Source organism: Moschus berezovskii, chromosome 4 (assembly GCF_049115385.1).
Source record: "Moschus berezovskii isolate FMDL1 chromosome 4, NW_MosBer_1.0, whole genome shotgun sequence".
Lineage (NCBI taxonomy): Eukaryota > Metazoa > Chordata > Mammalia > Artiodactyla > Moschidae > Moschus > Moschus berezovskii.
This window is the reverse complement of record NC_142463.1, coordinates 17,700,147-17,720,289: the sequence shown is the minus strand read 5'-3', so window position 1 is coordinate 17,720,289 and position 20,143 is coordinate 17,700,147. Positions and strand designations below refer to the sequence as shown.

Sequence of the window (20,143 nt, the reverse complement as noted above, 5' to 3'; positions counted from 1 at the left end):
CTGACTTCCTCTAGAATGGACTGGTTGGATCTCCTTGCAGTCCAAGGGACTCTCAAGAGTCTTCTTCAACACCACAGTTCAAAAGCATCAATTCTTCAGCGCTCAGGTTTCTTTATAGTCCAACTCTCACATCCATAATGACCACTTAGCGTTTCCCAGTTTCAAGACTGAGACGGGATGAGAGCCCAGCAGGACACTGAGAAGGCGAGGGCGTTCGCTCATCCGGTCAACAAACGTCTGCCAGTCACCTGTCAGGGCCAGGCTCCAGGGTGGGGCCTGCGGTGGGCACATCGGACATGGCGCTTCCCCCACGGACCTCACTGCCTGGGCGAGGGTGCGAGGCCACACCATGCAGTCACTGAGTCACAGAGCAGGCTGCCATGTGCCAGGCACTGCTCCAAGCACCAGGGGACAGAGCGGGAACAGACAAGGTCCCCGGTCCGCAGGCTCCCGTTCCCTTTATGCAGTGTGACACCTGGGACTTAGAGGGAACTCCTGGGTGCTGTGGGCACATTGAGGGGCTGTCAGGGCCCACTCAGCCCAGGGCGGTCAGGAAAGGCTTACTGGAGCCCTCACTGTCCTGGTGGAGCAGGAGAGTAGACTTCATGAGGACGGGGTAGGAGGTGCTGAGGAAGACAAGGCAGAAAGAGGGTGACTCAGGAACCCAGGGCGTTTGGGAGGGAAGGTGCCAAGGTCACTGCTGCAGGTTCTAGAAAAGTCCATGTTAAAAAAAAAAACAAAAAAACAACCCTCATAGAGACCAAATTAACAGAGAATGAATTTAACAACATTTTTTCAACCCCAACCATATGTTCCTATAGGCTTCCTAAGGATTGCTGGTGTGTGGAATGCAAATTCCATGAGGACAGGGGCTGTGACTTCCTGTCAGCAGTGCCAGGGGTCAGTGATGACAGTTGACAACCAACCATCCCCATCGGTGAACTGCAAGGAAGCAGAGACAGGTAAATCTGCCTTAAAACACAGAAGCTTTCTTGATTTCTCCCCTTTTCACCTACCCATCAAATGCTCTTGCTTCTTTCCTCATCACATCTTTCAACACCATCCACGTCTAGCGCCTTCAGAAATTATGCCTAGGTCTTCCCCACGAACTATTCCTCTTCAGTCTAACCCCCTCATCGGTACTACCAAGACAATCTTCTGAAAATAGGGTCCCCCTCTCTTCTCCACCCTGGTCATCATCCCAGGTTCTTAAAAATTGGGGAGAGACAAATAAAACTTCATCACTTTACCCACAAGATTCACTCTCCACTATTTTGATTCCTGACTCTAGTTGTAGAAGAGCCACCAGGTAGACTCCACATCCTCTGGAAGGAACTCCAAGAGACAAGACCTCTTCCCTAGTATCCAGGCAGCCTCCTTCCCCACAAACCCAGAAGCAGGAAGCTCTCAAAAGTTTTAAGTTCCTTCCACCAGCCACATAGCTCCTTACCTCTTCCCAGATGGAGGGAACATTCCAACAACCTATGGGACCCTTCACTTTATGCTTGAAATCTTCTGAAATGCTGCCTGGAACTTTGCCACACCATTGGTGCATCGGTACTCAAATCCCTGCCTAGCCAGCCCTGTTACATCTCTCAGTAAATGCTTTGGAACCATACTACCACCCAAATTTGTGTCTAACTGCTGCTGCTAAGTCACTTCAGTCGTGTCCAACTCTGTGTGACCCCATAGACGGCAGCCCACCAGGCTCCCCCGTCCCTGGGATTCTCCAGGCAAGAACACTGGAGTGGGTTGCCATTTCCTTCTCCAATGTGTGAAAGTGAAAAGTGAGAGTGAAGTTGCTCAGTCATGTCTGACTCGTAGCGACCCCATGGACTGCAGCCTACCAGGCTCCTCCATCCATGGGATTTTCCAGGCAAGAGTACTGGAGTGGCTTGCCATTGCCTTCTCCGTTGTGTCTAACTGCTACAGGTTAAATTACAATCTCACTGGAAGTTCACAGGTCCCTAGTCATTCATTATTCCCAAATGCCCATATCTCATTAAAACCTCTTCTCATTCCCCAAATCTCCTCTTCTGCCTTTCCCTATTCTCTCTCTGTCTTTTCAACATTAACCCCACTATCAGCAATCCTCTCCCAACATCCTCAACCTGGAATTCTCCCTGGAATACCACATGCCCTTCAGTTCTCTAAGAGGGAAGTTCCTATTCCTCACTCCTGGCCTATGAGTTCCCAAACATTCTCATCCCCAGTGACCTTTTCTCCCTCCTTTCCAGGCACCTCAAGTCATGCCCACAGTAGACCTTATCATCTATAAAACTGCATCACTTCCCCACTAAGAATCTAAGCATTCCCACTGCACCTAGAATAAAATAAATACTTTTCATATAGAACTGTAAGACTGTCCTTTGCCTACTTCTCAATGTTATCTCTACCTCTCCTGCTCACTTGCCTGTGACTATATAAACCTTCTTCCAGCTCTGCAGGCAATTCATAACCCTTTCCTGAAAATTCAAAGTCCTTTCATGGGCCTTTCCACCTGGAATCTTGCCAGAAATGCCCTTCTCCTGGCTCTTTGCATGGGTGATGTTCATCCTCGGGTATCATCTTAATTCGTGACCACAACCTTACCTGTCAGCTCTTGGTAAGTGGATTTCCCTCCTCCATTTTTTCTATATCACAGAACACCTGAGAGGTCTACAACTTCATTTCTCACTAATTAAGCTTAATTTGTATTTTATCCTATCATTCCACTTGTTGGAGAAAAAATAGAAACTAGCATAAAATTTTAGAAGAAATTATATTCCAATTTAAAAAGAGAGAGAGAACCAGGGTTAGCTGCCGAAAGACAAAAAAGCTTTCTTGGGTTTCCCTTCCTCTCCCTAATGCTAAGCTCTGGAGAGAATGCAAAGTGCTGAGATATGCAGTGGTGATGGGAATGGGGTGAGGTGTAGCCTGGTCCCCAGTGTCTGGCACCCACTGAGAGAATCTCCCTCCTATGAGGCCATCAGTCTCCACAGGTTGCTGTGGTACCTTAATTAGTTGTGATGTTATAATTTCAAGACTGTAAATCTCTCCATGTATCTGTCTTGGTTTCCACAGGACCTGGTATTGGTTGGGTCTTTTTTTTTTTTTTTTTTTTTAGGTAATTAATTTATTTTTTATTGGAGGCAAATTATTTTACAATATTATATTGGTTGGTTTTGCCATACATTGACATGAATTTGCCCCGGGTTTACATAAGTTCCCCCTCCTGAACTCCCCTCCCACCTCCCTCCTCCCTTTATCCTCCCTCTGGGTCATCCCCGCATGCCAGCCCCGAGCATCCTATAACATGCATTGACCCTGAACTAGTGATTCGTTTCACATATGACAACATACGTGTTTCAATGCCATTCTCCCAAATCATCCCACCCTCACCCTCTCCCATAGAGTCCCAAAGACTGTTCTATACATCTGTGTCTCTTTTGCTGTCTCATATACAGGGTTATCATTTGCATCTTTCTAAATTCCATATATATGCGTTAGTATACTGTATTGGTGTTTTTCTTTCTGGCTTACTTCACTCTGTATAATAGGCTCCAGTTTCATCCACCTCATTAGAACTGATTCAAATGTATTCTTTTTAATGGCTGAATAATACTCCATTGTGTATATGTACCAAAGCTTTCTTATCCATTCGTCTGCAGATGGACATCTAGGTTGCTTCCATGTCCTGGCTATTATAAACAGTGCTGCAATGAACATTGGAGTACACGTGTCTCTTTCAATTCTGGTTTCCTTGGTGTGTATGCCCAGGAGTGCGATTGCTGGATCATATGGCAGTTCTATTTCCAATTTTTTGAGGAATCTCCACACTGTTCTCCATAGTGGCTGTACTAGTTTGCATTCCCACCAACAGTGTAAGAGGGTTCCCTTCTCTCCACACCCTCTCCAGCATTTATTGCATGTAGACTTTTGGATAGCAGCCATTCTGACTGGTGTGAAATGGTATCTCATTGTGGTTTTGATTTGCATCTCTCTGATTATGAGGGATGTTGAGCATTTTTTCATGTGTTTGTTAGCCATCTGTATGTCTTCTTTGGAGAAATGTCTGTTTAGTTCTTTGGCCCATTTTTTGATTGGGTCATTTATTTTTCTGGAATTGAGCTGCAGGAGCTGCTTGTATAATTTGGAGATTAATCCTTTATCAGTTGCTTCATTTGCTATTATTTTCTCCCATTCTGAAGGCTGTCTTTTCACCTTACTTATAGTTTCCTTTGCTGTGCAGAAGCTTTTGATTTTAATTAGGTCCCATTTGTTTATTTTTGCTTTTATTTCCAATATTCTGGGAGGTGGGTCTTGGAGGATCCTGCTGTGATTTATGTCAGAGAGTGTTTTGCCTACGTTCTCTTCTAGGAGTTTTATAGTTTCTGGTCTTACATTTAGCTCTCTAATCCATTTTGAGTTTATTTTGGTGTATGGTGTTAGGAAGTGTTCTAGTTTCATTCTTTTACAAGTGGCTGACCAGTTTTCCCAGCACCACTTGTTAAAGAGACTGTCTTTTCTCCATTTTATATTCTTGCCTCCTTTGTCAAAGATGAGGTGTCCATAGATGCGTGGATTTATCTCTGGGCTTTCTATTTTGTTCCATTGATCTATATTTCTGTCTTTATGCCAGTACCATACTGTCTTGATGACTGTGGCTTTGTAGTAGAGCCTGAAGTCCGGCAGGTTAATTCCCCCAGTTCCATTTTTCTTCCTCAAGATTGCTTTGGCTATTCGAGGTTTTTTGTATTTCCATACAAATTGTGAGATTATTTGTTCTAGTTCTGTGAAAAATATCTTTGGTAGCTTGATAGGGATTGCATTGAATGTATAAATTACTTTGGGTAGTATACTCATTTTTACAATATTTATTCTTCCAATCCATGAACATGGTATATTTCTCCATCTATTAGTGTCCTCTTTGATTGCTTTCAGTAGTGTTTTATAGTTTTCTATGTACAAGTCTTTTGTTTCCTTAGGTAGATATATTCCTAAGTATTTAATTCTTTTCGTTGCAACAGTGAATGGAATAGTTTCCTTAATTTCTCTTTCTATTTTCTCATTATTAGTGTATAGGAATGCAAGGGATTTCTGTGTGTTGATTTTATATCCTGCAACGTTACTGTAATCATTGATTAGCTCTAGTAGTTTTCTGGTAGAGTCTCTAGGGTTTTCTGTGTAGAGGATCATGTCATCAGCGAACAGTGAAAGTTTTACTTCTTCTTTTCCAATTTGTATTCCTTTTATGTCTTTTTCTGCTCTGATTGCTGTAGCCAATTGGTTGGGTCTTAACGGATACTCAAGAAATACTGGAATTGCCTCTTCCGAAGACCTCTTGGTCACCGGTGATACATGAAAGAAAGTTGGATGCCCATGCTCAGTCTGATGCTGAAAGCCCCAAGTAGGCTGCACACATGCAGAGCATTTATTCTTCTATAGTTTCCTAATTCATTTTAGGGTTCATAGAAGATTCACAAGTTTACTGCATTTGCGTTTCATGCACCCCACCTACCGTGATATAGAATTTTAGAGACACAGAGGTCTTAGAAACCTTTGAAGTTGAAAGTGAAAGTTGCTCAGTCGTGTCCGACTCTTTGCGACCCCATGGACTGTATCCATGGAATTCTCCAGGCCAGAATACTGAAGTGGGTAGCCTTTCCCTTCTCCGGCAGATCTTTCCAACCCCAGAATTGAACCAGGGTCTCCTACATTGCAGGCAGATTCTTTACCAACTGAACTATGAGGAAAGCCCTTGAAGTTGAGGTACTCAGTAAAGTAAGTTCCAGAGAAAGGAAGTAAATTGCTCAAAGGAACAAAACAAGTTAGCAAGGTTGGGACTAGAACTCAGGTCAATTAATGCCAAGCTCTGTGTCCTTCCACAAGATGATGCAGAATATACCACATCAGCCCCATGAACCATATCAGATCCATCCACCAGGTCTGGTCTGTGGGTTACATTGGCCCCATAGAATACTGGCTTAAATTTGCTTTCTTCTTTTATAAATTTTTATTTGAGTATAATTATTTATAATGTTGTGTTAGTCTCAGGTACACAGTAAAGTGAGTCAGTTATACATGTATCTACTGTTTTTAGAAACTTTTCCCATATAGGCCATTACAGAATGGCTTGATTTTCAGCCAGATATTTATTGTTCACAGGTACCACTTTGACTGCTTACATCACCTTGACCGTCTACCGTGTCCATGTACCACATCACTGACAGGTACCATGTTCCATGTTGATTCCAAGGATTCTAGTGATTCCAGTGCCACTAGAGTAGGTTATATTATCACCTTCATTATTCGCTGCTCTCACTGTAGAAGGAATATACATCCATCCCCACTGCCACATGACCTGCATTAGTTTTCTGTGGGAGGAAAATACTTCTTGCCCTTTTGCCATGAGGCTTAACCGTAGGATTTTTTTGACCAATAGGATGTGAACAGAGAGATGAGTGTCACTTCTGAGTGGAAGCTTTAAGAGGTATCATACTAAATGAAGTAAGTCAGATAGAAATAGACAAATATTATACGATATCGCTAATATGTGGAATCTAAAAGAATAACACAAATGAACTTACTTCTGATAGCTTCAGTTTAGCTCTCAAAATGATAGCTTACACCTTGTCTTGGAATCCTGGATGAGACCCCAGGATGATAGATGAAAGTTTATGGTGTTGCATTGGATTTGTGGTCTCCAAAGGAGAAGATTTAACTCCAGGACCAAAGACAGTCTCAGTCACTCAGAGTTTTGTGTAGTAGAAATTTTGTTAAAGTGATAGTGACAGAAAAAAGTTTCTGATATAGACATCAGATGGGGGTAGAAAGATTACCCGACTCACTAGTTTAAGCAGAGCATTTAATAATTTTCTGCTAACTGCTGAGAATAGAAAAAATACTTCAAGGCTGTGAAAATTTTGCCCAGACCCTTTCCTGTAACATACACCCTTGGGATGACATCAGCATGAGATTAGCCAGAAGGAACAGGTTAACCCAGAGCTCAAGGCTATGGAAGTTTTACCCAGACTTTCTCCCATAGAATACATTCTGAGCTCAAAAAAGCATGTCCTTGAGCAAGAAATACTGCTGCCTATGAGGCCTGCATGGTTAAGGCAAAAGAATGTGAAAAAGAAAGAATGTTCACCTACTCCTTAAAGAGCCCTTAGACTTGGACTCCTTATCAACATGGCTAAGTTAATGCTCTCACTTACAAAATAGAAATAGATTCACAGACACAGAAGACAAATTTATCTCCACAATAGGATAAAGGTCAGGGGAGAAGGATAAACATAGAGCTTGGAATCAATATGTGACACTACTATATATAAAATGGATAACCAACAGGGGCCTACTGCATAACACAGGGAACTATTTTCAATATATCATAATAATCTATAAGAGGAAAGAATTTAAAAAAGAATAGATTTATATATACATACATACATATAACTGAGTCAGTTTGTTGTATACCTGAAATTAACACAACATTGTAAATCAACTATACTTCAATTTAAAAAGAAAGAAAAAATATACCTTCCCTTATGCCTTCTTGTTTGTAAGTTGGAAGAAATGTTCACTATCTGTCTTTATTTCTTCCTTCATAAGCATCATCATACATCCATTCACACTTAAACAGAGTACATGGAAATATATTAGAGAATGAAATTAATGACCAAAAATTCATTTTCATGCCTCCATTTTAATGTGATACATCTTAGTTTCTAAAAATTTTATAACCTAAAAAGTATAATTTTGCCTACTCCAAAAGATAATTATATATAAAATATTGCCAGAAGTTTTATTTTTCTCCTATGCATACATATTTTACTCACATGGTTCCATGCTGTATATTCTTTGCAATAACCTGCTGTATAACATATTATTCTATTGTTCTTCTGATCATTCTGTCAGATTCTTCCAAAAAAATGTATTGAAACATTAGGGAGGGAGGTGAAAGTGAAGTTCAAGAGGGAAGAGACATATGTATACCTATGGCTGATTCATGTTGATATATGTCAGAAATAATATTGAAAAGCAATTATCCTCTAATTCAAAAATTTTAAAAAGAAAAAATATATAACAACATTAAAAAAGAGTTATCATGTATTAATATTTTAGCCATTATTCCTTTCTCTCTGTCATAAGAGTAGCATTTTCAAGCTAGAACCTCCTACTTTGGGTGGGATCCAAGAATCCAGTGGCAGAAGGCCACAGTCTATTTACATCTGACATAGAATTTGAACAATAAATGAACTTTCACTGTTGTAAGCCACTGAGATTGAGATATTGTGCCACAATGTAGCAAGTTGATCAAGACAGCCATGTTGGTTTCATGTTCCACCTTTGTTCAACTGACCAAGTACTATGTTGTTTCAGATGTGTAATGTTGGTTTCATATTATAGATACTCCACCTTTTCTCAACATTGGGCATTCTACCTTAGACTCTGCCTGCCACCCAATTCACCAGGCCATTCTAGCCTTCCCCACCACTTTGAGAAAAGCCCCCTTGATGTCCTTGTTCCTCAGACTGTTGACCATGGGATTAAGCAGGACAGTGAAGACATTATAAAAGAGTGAGATCTGCTTGTCTTGCTCAGGGGAATACCTGGAATTGGGCCTCATGTAGAGGTAGGTGGCTGGAGCATAGAAGAATGTGATCACAGTCAGGTGGGAAGCACAGGTGGAGAAAGCCTTGCAGCGGGCCTGCATGGACTTAATCTTGAGAATGGCCTGGGCAATACGGATGTAGGAGGCCAGAATAAGTGAGAGTGGGGCAACAACCATGAAGACACTGATGACCGAATCCACCATCTCAGTGACGTGGGTATCCATGCAAGCCAAACTGCGTACTGCAGGGCCTTCACAGAAGTAGTGGTTGACCATGTTGGGCCCACAGTATGGCAGTCTCATAGTGAAAAAAGTGTGGATCAGAGAGACGAAGAAACCACAGGCCCAGGTCCCAGCCGACAGCTGTGTGCACAGGCCCCAGCTGAGGATGACAGTATAACGCAGTGGATAGCAGATGGCCACATATCGGTCATAGGCCATGACTACAAGGAAAAAACACTCAGTCAGGGCCAGACTGCTAAATATGTACATTTGTAGCCAACAACCAGCAAAGGAGATGGTCTGAGATCAAGAAAGAAGATGTACCAGCATCTGGGGCACTGTGGTGGTGACATAACTCATATCCAGCAGGGAGAGGATACAGAGGAAGAAGTACACGGGAGTGTAGAGATGCATGTCCAGGCATATCAGGGTGATGATGAGCCCATTGCCAAGGACTGAGCTCAGGTATAGAAGAAGGAAGACACTGAAGAGGGTCCTGTTGGTCGTGGGGTCACTGGAGAAGCCAAGCAGGATAAATTCAGAAACCCAGGTTTGGTTCTGCCCTGGAGGCATCCACATGATGGGCCTATAAGAGGATCACATTCATTTAGATGCCATCTAAAATACGATGGTCAAATAAGAACTGGAGGCAGACAGGCTATGATTTTAATTATGAGCCCACTACTCACCTAGAGCCTTGCACAGTTACTTAAGCCAGTCTGTGAGCCTCATCTGTACAACATGGCTAATAACACCCATCTTTCACGGTGTTGAGGAAGAGTTGGGGCAATGTATATGAAACATCTCATATTAAAACAATGTCTTAAAACACTAGTAATAAATACTCATTTGCAATCTCCCAGGCTTATTCCCCAACCCTCAGAGGAAAATTGCTTGCTCAAATGTCTGGTAACAATCAACTTACACAATATCATCTCCAGCCCCCAAACCTGCAGAAGTGGTCTTCCCTTCTGCCTTAGAGGTCATTTGTCTGGATGTGTTACAAGCCTCTCCTCACCCTGAGAACATGTTTCTTTGACAACTGACAATAGGAAGCTTTGTCCGTAAAGGGTGACAGAGGGGCAATGTGATGATGGAAGGAGGAGACGGAGGTTGCGGCTTCAATTTCTCTTTCCTCCGTTACTCAGTTGGAATGCCAGTGGGTTGGTGGGGACCATCCACAGTCACATACTCAGGCCACACACATTCTCCCTACCCAGTGATCACTTCTAGGAGAACTCTGGCCTGTGATTCCACCCTAATTTCCAGTAGCAGACTGTGTATTTCTGTGGCAGTCACACCCTCTTTGAAAAAGTCTGAGCTTAATTTTTTTTTTTTTTTGAGAGAAGATAGCGGTGTCAAGAGGAGGAGGAAGAAGGAGGGAAAGTGAAAGTCGTTCAATCCTGTCTGACTCATTGCGACCCCATGGATAATACAGTCCATAGAATTCTCCAGGCCAGAATACTGAAGTAGGTAGCCTTTCCCTTCTCCAGGGGATCTTCCCAACCCAGGAATCGAACCCCAGTCTCCTGCATTGCAGGTGGATTCTTTACCAGCTGAGCCACAAGGGAAGTCCAAGAAGGACAAAAGTAACTCCTAAATCCTTAGGCCCTATGAACTCTTCTTTAGTTATAAGGCAGTAGCTGCTTTTTTTCTTTTTTTTTTTTTTATTTGCTACTTCTGGATTTCTTCAAGTTCCTTTTTATGCCTTTTAGCCTTTAACTAGTCTAGTCAAGGCTATGGCTTTTCCAGTGGTCATGTATGGATGTGAGAGTTGGACTATAAAGAAAGCTGAGTGCTGAAGAATTGATGCTTTTGAACTGTGGTGTTGGAGAAGACTCTTGAGAGTCCCTTGGACTGCAAGGAGATCAAACCAGTCCATTCTAAAGGAGATCAGTCCTGGGTGTTCATTGAAAGGACTGATGTTGAAGCTGAAACTCCAATACTTTGGCCACCTGATGCGGAGAGCTAACTCATTTGAAAAGACCCTGATGTTGGGAAAGATTGAAAGCAGGAGGAGAAGGGGACGACAGAGCATGAGATGGTTGGATGGCATCACCGACTCGATGGACATGGGTTTGGGTGGACTCTGGGAGTTGATGATGGACAGGGAGGCCTGGCATGCTGCGGTTCATGGGGTCGCAAAGAGTCGGACACGACTGAGAGACTGAACTGAACTGAACCTTTAACTAGCTAACAATTTTGTACAGTAAATTTTCCCTGTTCACATTACTGGTGTGTTGTTTCCTGCCAGGATCCTAACTGAAGCAGATACTAAATCTATGGGGAACGAGTTTGATAAGGAACAGAATGTTATATAGTTACAAGCTATCTATCCATGAAGTAATTACTAACTACGAAAGTGAAAAGTGGTAGCTATCAGCGGAGAAGTTGAACATCTTAACTGAGTGGTTCAATTAATGTCACCCATAAGGAGCAGATAGACACCATGTGTCTCCATGTGTGAAATCCTTACAATAGACCACCTATCTATTATTTGAGACAAAAAAGCAAAACCTGAATCTGATCATGAGAAAACATCAAACAAACCTAAATTGAGGAATATTCTAAAAATAATTATCTTCTAGTCTTCAAAAAATATCTATCATGAAAGACAAAGAAAGTTCTAATCTGTAATAGAAGGAAGGAAACTAAAAAAAAAAAAAAAAAAAAAACTATTGCAAAAGGTAAACCTGGAAGGGGGAATACTACAAATAACATTAATTTGATAACTGATAAGCCTGGAATATGAATTAGGTTAGTTTAGATATGTGTATCAGCGTTAAAATTCCTGAACTTGACAACTACTATTCTCTCACATCTTAGAAACTATTCTCTGAAGTATTACAGGGTAAATGAACATGATATTTACAAATTATTCTCAAATAGTTCTGGAAATTACAAGAATAACAATGCCAAAAATTTAATAAATGTAGTTATGGGACATACATGATTTCTTTGTATTACTCTTTTAGCTTTTCTGAGGGTTTTTACTTCCAAAAAAGTTTGAAAAAAAATTTAAATGTGAAATAAAAACTGTTTCAGAAAAATAAAAAGTGAGATAATTTAAAGGGAGTTCTTCAGGCAGAAAGAAAGTGACAGAAACACACAAAAATGTAGAAAGGAATGAAGAGCCCCTCAAAGAAAAGTTAAAAATAAATTAATAATGAACATAAACCAATAATAAAATTTTGTGAGATTTAAAACATAAGACTAAAGATTATGGCAACAATACACAAGAAGTGGAATTCGTAACCAGAGTTAATGTCTAAACATTTTGCATAGTTGGAAAAATGGTAAAACTAATCTCTAGAATTAGACAGCAAAAAATCAAAGATTTATGTTAAAATATCTAGGAAAAATCAATAAATGAATGAATACTATATAAAACCAACAACCTAAAATAGGAGAAAATTAACTAATAAAAATGTTCATTGTTCCAAAGTCATGCTCTTTTAAGAGAGGGAAAAAATCAAACAAAAAATAGCCAGCTCAATAGAAAATAGGTGGAACTTAACTATGTATGCAATTACTTTAAATACAAAAGGACAAATGCTTTCATCAAAGGCATATTTTCAAACTGAGTTTTTAAAAACCCTACATATAATTCACAAGACGCATGCCTTCTTCAATCTGCAATGCATAAATATATCAAATCAACATGTAGTTCACCTTAAATAATGTTGCATCAATTATATCTCAATAAAGCTGGTGGGGGGGGGGGAGGAATAAACCTGAATGTAAGGACATAGATACACTAGGAAGAAAATATATCATGCAAATATTAACCAAAAGAAATGTTGTAGCTTCATGAAACATTTGTCAAAATAGACTATATGCTGCATCATAAAATGTAAACTCAAAAAATTCAAAGCACGAAAATCAGTCAGAATATGCTCTCTAAACCATGATATTGGCTAGAAATCAGTTTCAAAGTAAATATAATGGGTAAATACCTGACTTCTTTGAACTTGGCATACACTTCTAAATAATTTGGCTTCCCAAGTGGCTCAGTGGTTAAGAATCCTCTTGCCAGTACAGGAGATGCAGGAGATGTAGGTTTGATCCCTGGGCTGAGAAGATCCCTCAGAGAAGGAAATGGCAACCCACTCCAGTAATGCTCGTGCTTCTGCTCAGTCGTATTCGACTCAGTGCAACCCTATGGACTGTAGCCTGCAAGGCTCCTCTGTCTGCGGGACTGATTCTCCTCCAGGCAAGAATACTGGAGTGGGTTGCTATTTTCTCCTCCAGGGTATCTTCCCCACCCAGGGATAAATTGAACCCCGTATTCTGTGTCTCCTGCGTTGCAGGTGGATTCTTTACCTGCTGAGCGATTGGGGAAGCCTTTAATATTCTTGCCTGGGAAATTCCACAGACAGAGAAGACCGGCAGGCTACAGTCCTTGGAGTCACAAAGAGTCACACACGACATAGCGGCTAAACAACAACTAAATAATTTACGGGATAACGAAAATCTAAATGGAAATTAAATATATTAAATAAATGATGATTAAAATAAAACATTATCAGTGCTTAGGGCAGGAACTTTATAGCCTTAAATTCATATGTGAAAGTATTTTTTAAAGGCTAAAATAAACTGAACTTTTCATCTCAAAAAGCTAGAAAAGGAGCTACAAATCAAGCCCAAAAAGAAGTTGAAGGAAGGAAATAATAAAGATAAGAGCAGAAAACAATGAAATGGTAAAAAAGCTTACAATGGAGAAAAGTTGACAGCACTCAAATTTTTCCTTTGAAAGAATACATAAGTCCTTAACAAGTTTGATAAAGAATAGCAAATAAAACACGAATTACCAACATCAGGAATGAAAAGGGGAACATTACTACAGATCGTGAAAGTGAAGTGAAAGTGTAAGTTGCTCAATAATGTCCAATTCTTTGCCACCCCACGGACTATACAGTCCATGGAATTCTCCAGGCCAGAAAACTGGAGTGGGTAGCCTTTCCCTCCTCCAGAGGATCTTCCCAACCCAGGAGTGAAGCAAGGTCACCGCATTGTAGGCTGATTCTTTACCTGCTGAGCCACAAGGGAAGCCCAAGAATACTGGGGTGGGTAGCCTATCCCTTCTCCAGCAGATCTTCCTGACCCAAGAATCAAACTGGGGTTTCCTGCATTACAGGCAGATTCTTCATCAACTGAGCTATCAGGGAAGTCCACTATAGATCCTACAGGCCTTTAAAACTAATTTCAAAAATTACAACTTTATAACAATAAATTTGACAGTTAAACAAAATGGACAAATGAAAACACAAACTGCCAAAACTGACAAAGAAGAACTAAAAGTTAGAAGAGTTACTGTCTTTCCAGAAAATTGAATCTATAATTTTAAAATATCCTAGAAAGAAAACTAGGTCCACACAGCTCTACTGGTGAATTTTTCTAACATTTCAGACAGGAATAATACTAATCATAACAAGCTCTTTCAAAGCATAGAAAAAGAGTGAAATAATTTTATGAGACCAGCATTAACCCAATACCAAAAAATAAGAAAAACATTATAAGAAGGAAAACTCATAAATGAATCTCATGGACATTGGTGAAAAACTCCTTAATAATATATTAGAAGTTTTAATTTAGCAATATATTAAAAAGGATAACATCATAATCAAATTGGGTTTGATTACTATAGGAACTCTAGACTGGTTTAGTATTTGATAAGCAAATACTGTAATTCATCTGATTAACAGAAGTTAAAGGAGAAAAATTATGTGATATATAAAAAGAGATATAGTGCTCACTTCGGCATCACATATACTAAAATTGGAACAATACAGATTATCATGGCCCCTGCGCAAGGATGACATGCAAATTTGTGAAGCGTTCCATATTTCACAGCAGGATCCTCCATGACCCACCTCCCAGAATATTGGTAATAAAAGCAAAAATAAACAACTGGGACCTAATTAAAATTAAAAGCTTCTGCACAGCAAAGGAAACTATAAGCAAGGTGAAAAGACAGCCTTCAGAATGGGAGAAAATAATAGCAAATGAAGCAATGGACAAAGAATTAATCTCAAAAATAAACAAGCAACTCCTGCAGCTCAATTCCAGAAAAATAAATGACCCAATCAAAAAATGGGCTAAAGAACTAAACAGACATTTCTCCAAAGAAGACATACAGATGGCTAACAAACACATGAAAAGATGCTCAACATCACTCATAATCAGAGAAATGCAAATCAAAACCACAATGAGGTACCATTTCATGCCGGTCAGAATGGCTGCTATCCAGAAGTCTACAAGCAATAAATGCTGGAGAGGGTGTGGAGAAAAGGGAACCCTCTTACACTGTTGGTGGGAATGCAAACTAGTACAGCCGCTATGGAGAACAGTGTGGAGATTCCTCAAAAAACTGGAAATAGAACTGCCATACAACCCAGCAATCGCACTCCTGGGCATACACACCGAGGAAACCAGAATTGAAAGAGACACATGTACTCCAATATTCATCGCAGCACTGTTTATAATAGCGAGGACATGGAAGCAACCTAGATGTCCATCTGCAGACGAATGGATAAGAAAGCTGTGGTACATATACACAATGGTGTATTACTCAGCAATTAAGAAGAATACATTTGAATCAGTTCTAATGAGGTGGATGAAACTGGAGCCGATTATACAGAGTGAAGTAAGCCAGAAAGAAAAATACCAATACAGTATACTAATGCATGTATATAGAATTTAGAAAGATAACGATAACCCTGTATACGAGACAGCAAAAGAGACACAGATGTATAGAACAGTCTTTTGGACTCTGTGGGAGAGGGTGAGGGTGGGATGATTTGGGAGAATGGCATTGAAACATGTATATTATCATATGTGAAACGAATCACCAGTCCAGGTTCAATGCATGATACAGGATGCTCAGGGCTGGTGCACTGGGATGACCCAGAGGGATGGTATGGGGAGGGAGGTGGGAGGGGGGTTCAAGATGGGGAACACATGTACACCCGGGGTGGATTCATGTCAATGTATGGCAAAATCAATACAATATTGTAAATTAATTAGCCTCCAATTAAATAAACTAAAAAAAATAGATATAGAAAAGTATCGGTTAAAAGTCAACAATTAATTAAGATTACAAATAAACCTCAGCAAAGTATAAGAGAACTTTCTTAATGTGCTAAATATTATTTCCAATAAAAGAAGTAAAGTATCGGTTAAAAGTCAACAATTAATTAAGATTACAAATAAACCTCAGCAAAGTATAAGAGAACTTTCTTAATGTGCTAAATGTTATTTCCAATAAAAGAAGTAACCTACAGTAAATGTGGGCTTCCCTGGTGGCTCAGAGGATAAAGCGCCTGCCTGCAATGCGGGAGACCTGGGTTCAATCCCTGGGTCAGGAAGATCCTCTGGAGAAGGAAATGGCAACCCATTCCAGTATTCTTGCCTGGAGAATCCCATGGACAGAGGAGCCTGGTGGGCTACAGTCCACAGGGTCGCAAAGAGTCGGACACGACTTCACTTTCACAGTAAATGCAGTACTACAATGAATACTAATAACTTATTCCTTAACACTGAAAGTTAAACAAAAGTGTTCACCATTGGAATTTCTATCATCCATTGTACTAGTGGTCATAGCCATTGAAATAAGTCAAGAGAAAGAAATAAAAGACCAAAGGATTGGAAAGAAAGAAACAAAACTGTCCTTACTTGAATAACACCTGGTTGTATAGGTAGAACACTTAAAAGAACTCAAAGACAAACTGGAATTAATAAGCACACAAATATCCAACATGTTGTTCTATACCAAAAACTAGAAAATAATTTACAAGAACATTTTTAAAAACAAAATATGTAGTAATAACTCTGATAAAATATGTAGAAAAACATTATTTAAGAAATTAAGGTAGGGACAACTAAGTGGAGGAGTACATCATGTTCATGCATGGGTTGGACAATTCAACATCATAAAGATGTAAAATTTATTTATAAATTCAATGCAATCCCCATCTAAATGTCAGAAGGTTTTTTAACAGAAAGCTGACAAGCTGGTTATAACATTTATACAGAAATTTTGATGAATCTTGACAAAAAACCAAGGATGGAGGACTTACCAGATATTAAGAATTATCATAATGCTGCGATAATTAAGCAAGTATGAAATTGGCACAAAAATAAGCAAATAGATCAATGAAACACAATAAAGTCTAGCACAGACCCATGAATACAGAGTCAATCAATTTATGACAAAGTTGATCCCACAATGCAATGAGGAAAGCACTGTCTTTTCAACAAATTCTGCTGGATCATGTGGATTTTCACACAGGAAAAAAAAATTATTTCTGTATACTATCTCACCGTATGCACAAAAATTAATTACAGGTATATTATAGATTTAAATGATAAAGACAAAACAATAAGATTTATAGGATCAAACACAGAAAAATATCTACATCACCTTGCAATAGGCAGAGATTTCTTAAACAGGATGCAAAAAGCATTAACTATAGAGAAAGAATAATAAATTATATATTTTTATATATTTACATATACAGATAATTATATGCAACTTAATATATCAGGGGTCTCGAACCCCTGGGCCACCAGAAGCAGTCCATGACCTGTTAGGAACCAGGTCACACAGCAGGAGGTGGCCAGTGGGCTAGCAAGAAAAGCTTCATCTGTGTCTCCCTGTCATTGGCATTACCGCCTGAACCATTCCCATACCACAACTTCCCCTGTTCCTGGAAAACTTGTCTTCCACAAAATCAGTCCCTGGTGCCAAAAAGATGGGGGACCACTGTAATTGCACATAATTATATACACAGATTATATTTAAATGGAAAACTTAAGATTTGTATCCAGAATAAAGAACTCTTACAAATAAACAGAAAAGCAAAGTTTTCCTAAAAGAATAATGGGCAAAATATTTTAAAAAACACTTCACAAAAGAGGCTATCTACTCAGTCATCAAGTAAAACTCAACTGAACCTTATTAGTCATCCAGGAATTGCAAATTAAGACCATAGCTCAACACCACTACACACTCATTGAGACAGCTAAAATGAAAAATAAATGGTGTTGGCAAGAATAACCAAAATTTTCTCACACTGTTGATGAGAGACTAATCTGTACAATCCCTCTGGAAAACATTTGGTGCTATCTCTTAAAATAGAGGGCTTTCCTGGTGGCTCAGATGGTAAAGAATCTGCCTGCAATGTGGAAGACCCGGGTTCAATCCCTGGGTCAGGAAGATCCCCTGGAGAAGAGAATGGCAACCCACTCCTGTATTCTTGCCTGGAGAATCCCGTGGACGGAGGAGCCTGGCAGGTTACTGTCGGTGGGATTGCAAAGAGTCAGACACGACAGAGCAACTGACACTTTCATTTCCCTTAAAGTAGAGCATATGCATTCCATATTACTCCCCAGTTCTATTCCTAAACATATCCCCGCATATGTATATATACATACATATATTCTAGAAAAGACATGTACAAAAATGTTCAAAACGCTAATCAAAATACCCTCAAAGAGGAAACTACCCACATTTCAATCAACAATAAAATGGATGGAAAACATTGCAATGTGTTCATGTAGAGGTTGCATCTGGTGGGGTTAAACCTCACAGGAGACATCAGGCCATCCTCAGTCTTCACTATCTGTGCCCCCATCTCCTCACCTGACCAATGGACCACGTACATATCCCTCAAAGCCATTCCTTCCTTTGTCCTGGGTCAGGAGCCCAGCATTTCTCACTCATAATCTTGTACATTAAATTAAAATATTTGTCCCTCCTTAGTCTCCCTGCCTCTAGACTCTTTTCCTTTAATGCATTCTCCATATGGACTACTATAAATGATTGGTGAAAATACAACACTGGCCTGGCTGTCTCCTGCTTAAAACTCTTAAAGGGTTCCCAAAGCCAGATCATGTTAGACACAGAGCCCTTCCTAAATGACCTACCTCCTGTAGACTTCTTGAGCCACAGCACACAGCTCTGTCCCCTATCCCATCTTCTCCATACAAACTAAATTCAAGCAAACAACAATGCCAATTTCATGTATGTCTATACCTCTATCACATCTGCAGGTGCTTGCCTAGGTCTCTAGCATGGAAGAATACATCCCCAGTATCCCCGCCACCCACACACACTCTTTTACACTTCCAACCTTTATTCCCACATTAGGACCCAGTGGAAACAGTGACAGATTTTATTTTGGGGGGCTCCAAAATCACTGCAGATGGTGACTGCAGCCATGAAATTAAAAGACGCTTGCTCCTTGGAAGAAAAGCTATGACAAACCTAGACAGCATATTAACAAGCAGAAACTACTTTGCCAACAAAGGTCCATATAGTCAAAGCTATGGTTTTCAGTGGTCATGTATGGATGTGAGAGTTGGACCATAAAGAAGACTGAGTTCTGAAGAACTGATGCTATTGAACTGTGGTGTTAGAGATGACTCTCGAGAGTTCACTGGACTGCAAGCAGATCAAACCAGGCAATCCTAAAGGAAATCAGTCCTGAATGTTCACTGGGAGGACTGATGCTGAAGCTGAAGCTCCAATCCTTTGGCTACCTGATATGAAGAACTGACTCATTTGAAAAGACCCTGATGCTGGAAAAGATTGAAGGCAGGAGGAGAAGTGGACAACGGAGGACAAGATGGTTGGATGGCATCACTGACTCAGTGGACATGAGTTTGAGTAAGCTCCAGGAGTTGGTGATGGACAGGGAGGTCTGGCGTGCTGCAGTCCCTGAGGTCACCAACAGTCAGATAGGACTTAGCAACTGAGCAACAACAACAAGGACCCAGCTCAGTATTATTCCACTAGAAGGCCTTTTCAGCCCTATTCCACCATCTCCCACTCCCAAACCTTGATTAGGTGCTTTCTCTGTTTCTCAGAACCCCTTGTGGTTTTTGGCAAGTTATAACCCAGGTTATCCTAGAAGGTTCTGATAAAAGGTTTAGGCTCTAGCATCTCAGGAAAAAATTTTTCCTTCTCATATTAACTTTGTTCTCACTCATTGACTTGGAATATCTATTATAAAGCGTGGATAAAGGTGTGAGTATATAATCTCCTTTCAGAAATAGTAATCACTAATGTTATGTGCCAGGCATTGCTATATGAAAGAAAGTGAAGTCACTCAGTCGTGTCCGACTCTTTGCGACCCCATGGACTCTAGCCTACCAGGCTCCTCTGTCCATGGGATTCTCCAGGCAGGAATACTGGAGTGGGTTGCCGTTTCCTTCTCCAGCAGATCTTCCCAACCCAGGGATTGAACCCAGGTCTCCCGCATTGGAGGCAGACACTTTACCATCTGAGCTTATCCTCATAACAACTCATTGAGGTAAGTACTG

The 20,143-nt window shown here is 40.2% G+C and overlaps 1 non-coding gene and 1 pseudogene across 1 annotated transcript; one reads left to right on the top strand and one right to left on the bottom strand.

Annotated features, from left to right (window-relative positions):
- Nucleotides 1-7,537: 7,537 nt before the first annotated feature.
- LOC129541230 (olfactory receptor 2A5-like) lies at nucleotides 7,538-9,397 on the bottom strand (annotated as a pseudogene).
- Nucleotides 9,398-14,566: 5,169 nt separating this feature from the next.
- LOC129541939 (U6 spliceosomal RNA) lies at nucleotides 14,567-14,668 on the top strand. The gene has a single exon (XR_008682976.2). It is a non-coding gene; the product is annotated as a U6 spliceosomal RNA (small nuclear RNA).
- Nucleotides 14,669-20,143: the final 5,475 nt, after the last annotated feature.